This window comes from Arachis ipaensis, chromosome B6 (assembly GCF_059453495.1).
Source record: "Arachis ipaensis isolate K30076 ecotype BB chromosome B6, ASM5945349v1, whole genome shotgun sequence".
Lineage (NCBI taxonomy): Eukaryota > Viridiplantae > Streptophyta > Magnoliopsida > Fabales > Fabaceae > Arachis > Arachis ipaensis.
Genome location: NC_142441.1, coordinates 33,041,461 through 33,048,412, shown reverse-complemented (window position 1 = coordinate 33,048,412; position 6,952 = coordinate 33,041,461).

Here is a 6,952-nt window from a genome sequence, read left to right as displayed (position 1 = left end):
GCTCGAGCATTCTGTTCTCGAGGTATATGGCGGACCTCACATTCCCTGAGTTGTCCGAGCTGTTCTCTGGTTTTGTCCAAGTATATTTTCATGGTAGGGTCCTTAGTTTGGTAGCTCCCTGCTATTTGTGAGGTGACTACTTGTGAATCGCTGAAGATGATAAGCTTTTGAACTCCAACCTCCTTAGCCAGCCTCAAACCAGCTAGCAATGCCTCATATTCGGCCTGATTATTTGAAGCAGGGAACTCAAACTTTAGGGAAAGTTCGATTTGGGTTCCCTGATCACTTTCTATTATCACACCTGTGCCACTCCCGATTTTATTTGAAGAGCCATTGACATAAAGATTCCATTTTGTAGGAGTTCCCGGAGTGTCAGTGTACTCGACAATGAAGTCGGCCAGATACTATGACTTGATGGCCGTCCGAGCTTCATATTGAAGATCGAACTCAGATAACTCGACTGCCCACTGTAGGATTCTTCCAGCTAAGTCTGTCTTCTATAGAATGCCTTTTATGGGTTGGTTTGTCAGAATCTTGATGGTGTGACCTTGAAAATATGGGCAAAGTCGTCGAGAAGTAAGTATGAGAGCGTAGGTGAACTTTTCTATCTTTTGATAGTTTAGCTCGGCCCCTTGTAGAGCTTTGCTAATGAAGTAGATGAGTTTTTGTCCATCTTTGTCTTCTCTGACTAGTGCTGAAGCTATTGCCCGATTTTCTACTACGAGGTATAGTACAAGTGCTTCTCATTCCCGTGGTCGTGTAAGAATGGGTGGTTGTCCCAGGAATTTTTTGAAATTCTGGAAGGCTTGCTCGCATTCTGCTGTCCATTTAAATCTCTTTCCCTTCTTTAATGTTGCATAAAAGGGGAGAGATCTTATGGCTGACCCGGCTAGAAACTTGGACAGGGCTGCCAGTATTCCATTGAGCTATTGTACCTCTTTGATGTAGGTCAAACTTTTCATGTCAAGTATGGCCTGGCATTTATCCGGGTTTGCCTCAATTCCTCTCTGTGTGAGCATGAAGCCCAAGAATTTGCCAGCTTCTACCCCAAAAGTACATTTTGCGGGATTAAGTCGCATACCATGCTTCCTTATGGTGTCGAACACTTTGGTGAGGTCGGACAGTAATGATTCCCCACTTTGTGTTTTTACCAACATGTCGTCCACATATACCTCCATTAGTTTCCCATATGGTCTGCAAAGACTTTGTTCATCAATCTTTGGTAGCTAGCTCCTATGTTTTTGAGTCCGAATGGCATGACGACATAACAGTAATTTGCTTTTGGGGTTAGGAATGAGGTCTTTTCTTGATCAGGTGGGTACATCGGGATTTGATTGTATCCTGAATAAGCATCTATAAAGGAGAGGTACTTGTATCCGGAGGAGGCATCCACGAGAGTGTCTATACTTGGGAGTGGATAAGGATCTTTTGGGCAGGCTTTATTGAGATCAGTGTAGTCAGTTCACATCCGCCACTTCCCATTTGACTTTTTCACCAAGACAACGTTGGCTAGCCATAATGGGTAATTGACCTCTCTTATGAATCCTGCCTCCAGTAAGGCTTGTACCTGTTCTTCCACAGCTTGGGATCTTTCCGGTCCGAGCTTTCTACGCTTCTGTTGCACTGGCCGAGATCCTGGGTATACCGCCATTTTATGGCACATTAGTTTGGGGTCTATGCCTGGCATGTCTGCGGCCTTCCATGCAAAGAGGTCGGCATTATCCCTTCAGAATTGTATTAGAGGCTCCTTTACATCTTCTTTTAAGGTTGTCCCAATATTTGTTGTTTTACCCAGGGAATCTCCGATCTGGACTTCTTCGATCTGGCCTTCAGGTTGTGGGCGAAGTTCCTCGCGACCTCGAACTCCCCCGAGTTCGATAGTGTTGACTTCTTCTCCTCTTCCTTTAAGGTTCAGACTTTTATTATAACAGCATCGCGCAGTTTTCTGGTCTCCTTTTATCGTGGCGATCCCTTCTGGAGTGGGAAACTTCATGCATAGATGTGGGGTCGAAACTACTGCAGCCAGCTGGTTCAGTGTTGTCCGACCTATTAGGGCATTGTAGGCTGAGCTCACGTCGACTACGATGTAGTCTATGTTGAGTGTTCTTGATCGGGTTCCATTTCCAAAGGTCCTGTGTAATAAGATATATCCAAGTGGTTGGATTGGAGTGTCTCCTAGTCCGAACAAGCTGTTCGGATATGCTCTGAGCTCTTTATCTTGTAGGCTGGGTTTGTCAAAGGCGGATTTAAACAAGATATCCGCAAAGCTTCCTTGGTCTACCAGTGTACGGTGGAGATTAGCATTGGCCAATATGATAGTAATGACCATGGGATCATCATGTCCTGGGATGATGCCTGTTGCGTCTTCATAATAGTAGGGAGGTCGGACGGCCTCTCTCCTTCCCCAACATGATATACTTCTTTAAGGTGCCTTTTACGAGATGATTTTGAGATCCCTTCTCCTGCGAATCCTCCATTTATCATATGAACATGTCTCTCTGAGGTGTGAGGTGGTCGTTCAGCTCCTCCGACCTCTTCGTCCCTTCTTCTTTTTCAAGGTTCATCCGCTTTGTTGGCTAGGTATCGATCTAGTCGCCCTTTTCTTGCCAATTTCTCTATGACATTCTTTAAGTCAAAACACTCATTGGTAGGATGTCTATAGATTCGGTGGTATTCGCAATATTCTGTTCGATTTCCTCCTCTTTTTTTGCTTTTGATTGGGTGAGGTGGTGGGATCTTCTCAGTGTGGCATATTTCTCGGTAAACATCTACAAGAGACACCCGCAGAGGGGTGTAGTTATGGTATTTTTTAGACTTCTCTCCATGTTGATCTTCTTTTTTCTTGGACTCTTTATCCTTGTCCCAAGATGGGTAGGAGAATCCAGGTTTTGAGGTCTCTCCTAGTCGAGAGTTCTCCTCCATGTTGATGTATTTCTCTACCCGTTCCTGTACCTCGTTTAAAGATGTGGGATGCTTTTTTGATATGGTGTGGCTAAAAGGTCCTTTTCGCAGGCCATTGATGAGACCCATGATGGCTCCTTCTGTTGGCAAACTCTATATGTCCAGACATGCTTTGTTGAATCTTTCCATATAGTTGCGAAGACTCTCCCGATCTCCTTGTTTGATCCCTAATAGGCTTGGGGTGTGTTTGGCTTTGTTCTTCTAAATGGAGAATCTGGCAAGAAATTTTTTGGCTAAGTCGTCAAAACTTGTGATGGATCTAGGAGGCAAACTGTCGAACCATGATGAGCGGATAATTTATACCCTTTTTGGCATTGATTTTAAGTAGTTTTTAGTATGTTTTAGTTATTTTTTATATTTTTATTAGTTTTTATGCAAAAATCACATTTCTGGACTTTACTATAAGTTTTTGTGTTTTTCTATAATTTCAGGTATTTTCTGGCTGAAATTGAGGGACTTGAGCAAAAATCTGATTTAGAGGCTGAGAAAGGACTGCAGATGCTGTTAGATTCTGACCCTCCTGCACTCGAAATGGATTTTCTAGAGCTAAAGAAGCCCAATTGGTGCAATCTCAATTGCGTTGGAAAGTAGACATCTTGGGATTTCCATCAATATATAATAGTTCATACTTCGCTCGATATTTGATGGCACAAACTGGCGTTAAACACCAGCCAGAGACCTTTTTCTGGCGTAAAACGCCAGAACTGGCACACTTCTTGCTGTTAAACGCCCATTTTGGCACCCAGGGTGGCGTTTAACTCCAATTGGAGGCATATGCACGTGAAAGCTTCAATGCTCAGCCCAAGCACACACCAAGTGGGCCCTGGAAGTAGATTTCTGCACTATCTGTACTTAGTTACTCATTTTCTGTAAACCTAAGTTACTAGTTTAGTATAAAAACTACTTTTAGAGATTCATTTTGCAACTCATGAAATTTTACATCTCGTATTGTATTTTTTACGGCATGAGTCTCTAAACCTCATAGGTGGGGGTGAGGAGCTCTGCTGTGTCTCAATGAATTAATGCAATTACTATTATTTTCTATTCAATCACGCTTGATTCTATTCTAAGATACTCACTCGTACTTCAATATAGAGAATATGATGATCTGTGACACTCATCATCATTCTCAACTTATGAACGCGTTCTTGACAACCACTCCCGTTCTACCTGAGCTCAACGTAGTCATTGGGCGACAGCTTGAGTGCGTATCTCTTGGGTCTCTAACCGAGTCCGTGGGATTAGAACCTTCATGGTTGAGGCTAGAACCAATTGGCAGCATTCTTGAGATCCGAAAAGTCTAAACCTTGTCTGTGGTATTCTGAGTAGGATCTGGAATGGGATGACTGTGACGAGCTTCAAACTCATGAATGTTGGGCACAGTGACAGTGTGCAAAAGGATAGAGAGATCCTATTCCGACACAAGTGAGAACCGACAGTTGATTAGCCGTGTGGTACCTGTACCTGGTATTTTTCATCCGAGACGAGAGATCCGACAGTTGATTAGCCGTATAGAAACCGTGCCTGGTATTTTTCATCCGAGAGGACGGATGGTAGCCATTGACAATGGTGATCCACCAACATACAGCTTGCCATTGAAGGAAGCCATGCATGTTTGGAGAAGAAGACAATAGGAAAGCAGAGATTCATACGACAGAGCATCTCCGGAACCTCAACCTGTTCCTCATTATTGAATCACAAGTACCATTTATTTCATGTTATTTACTTTTCTTAAACAAAATCATTTTTATCATTAATCTCCTGACTAAGATTTACAAGATAACCATAGCGTGCTTCAAGTCGACAATCTCCGTGGGATCGACCCTTACTCACGTAAGGTATTACTTGGACGACCCAGTGCACTTGCTGGTTAGTTGTGCGGAGTTGTGAAAAGTGTGATCACAATTTCGTGTCCCAAGTTTTTGGCGCCGTTGCCGGGGATTGTTCGAGTTTGAACAACTGACGGTTCATCTTGTTACTTAGATTAGGAAAAAATTATCTTTTTGGTTTAGAGTCACTAAAATTGAGTCTTCTATTAGTGTTTTTTTTTTAATTTTAAAATTATTGTTTTCTTTTTCTAGATTTTTTTCCGAAAATTTTTAATAAATAGATAAAAACCAATAAATTAATAATTGAGTCCTCTGTTTGAGTTTAGTTTCATGTTTTAAGTTTGGTGTCAATTGCATGTTTTTATTTTCCTTCAATTTTCTGAATTGCATGTTTTTATCTTTCTTCATATTTTTTAATTACATGTTCTTAGTTCTTTCTTGATCTTCAAATTGTTCTTGATAATTTTCCTTATTTGATCTTTAAATTTTCTTGTTTGGTGTCTTTTGTTGTTTATCATATGCATTTTCGAATTATTAGTGTCCAAAGTATAAAAATTTTTAAGTTTGGTGTCCTTTGTGTTTTTATTTTCTTAAAGATTTCTAAAATTTGTTCTTGGTTTTCATCTTGATCTTCAAAGTTTTCTTGGTGCTCATCTTGACATTCAAAGTTTTCTTATTGGTTTTCTTTGTTTTGATCTAAAAATTCTAAGTTTGGTGTCATTTTATTGTTTTTCTCTTTCCTCATTAAATTCAAAAAATATATTTTCTCTTTATTTTAATTGAATCTTCGAAATTTACATTAAAAAAAATTCAGATTTTTATATTAAAATTTTTATCTTATCTTATCTTAGTTTTAAATTTCAAAATTCAAATTTTTTCAAAAATCATATCTTTTTCAAAATGTTATCTTATCTTATTTCAAATTCAAATTTCAAATTTCAATTAAATTCCAAAATTCAAAATTCAAATTTCAAAATTTGAATTTAAAATCTTAAAAATCAAACCTTTTCAAAATTTAAATCTTTTTCAAATCTTTATCTTATATTGTTGACTTTTTCAAAATTCAAAATTCAAAATTTAAAATTCAAAATTTAATTTTCAAATTTAAAATTTAAATTTCAAAACTTTTTAATTTAAAAACTTATCTTCTCTTAAATTCCTTATCTTCTCTTACCTAACTTATCTTATCTTTTCTTTTATTTATTTTCTTACAAGTATCTTTAATTTTAAGACATATCTTTTTCAAAACTTCCTAACCACTTTCTCTCTCTCCATTTTTTGAAAATCCTCACCCACAATTTTTTAAATCTTTTTAATTAATTAATTAATTTAGTTTTTTAATTTCTTTTATTTCTTTTTCTTTTCTTAATTTTCGAAACATGCATCAATTTTTTTATTTACTTTATTTTAATTTCTTTAATTTCAAAAAAAAAAAGGGGGAAATAAAATTTTTATTTACAATCCACATCATCTCCCTTTCTCTATAATGGACCTAAGTAGAAACGAACAGTCCAGAAGGACTCTGGGGTCATATGCTAACCCCACTACTGCTTCATATGGGAGTAGTATCTGTATACCCTCCATCAGAGCCAGTAGTTTTGAGCTAAACCCTCAGCTCATTATCATGGTGCAGCAAAATTGCTAGTATTTCGGTCTTCCACAGGAAGAACCTACTGAGTTTATGGCACAGTTCTTACAAATTGCTGACACAGTATGTGATAAGGAAGTAGATCAAGATGTCTACAGATTATTACTGTTTCTATTTGCTGTAAAAGATCAAGCTAAGAGGTGGTTAAATAACCAACCCACAGCAAGCATAAGAACATGAAAACAATTATCAGACAAATTCCTGAATCAATATTTTCCTCCAAAAAGGATGACACAGCTAAGGTTGGACATCCAAGGCTTTAAACAAGAGGATAATAAATCTCTTTATAATGCCTGGGAGAGGTACAGTGAGATGCTAAGGAAATGCCCCTCTGAAATATTTTCAGAATGGGTGCAGTTAGACATTTTTTACAATGGGCTTACAGAAAAGGCCCAGATGTCTCTAGACCACTCAGCTGGTGGATCTATACATATGAAAAAGACAATTGAAGAGGCTCAAGAGCTCATTGATACAGTTGCCAGAAATCAGCCCCTGTACTCAAGTAGTGAGACCT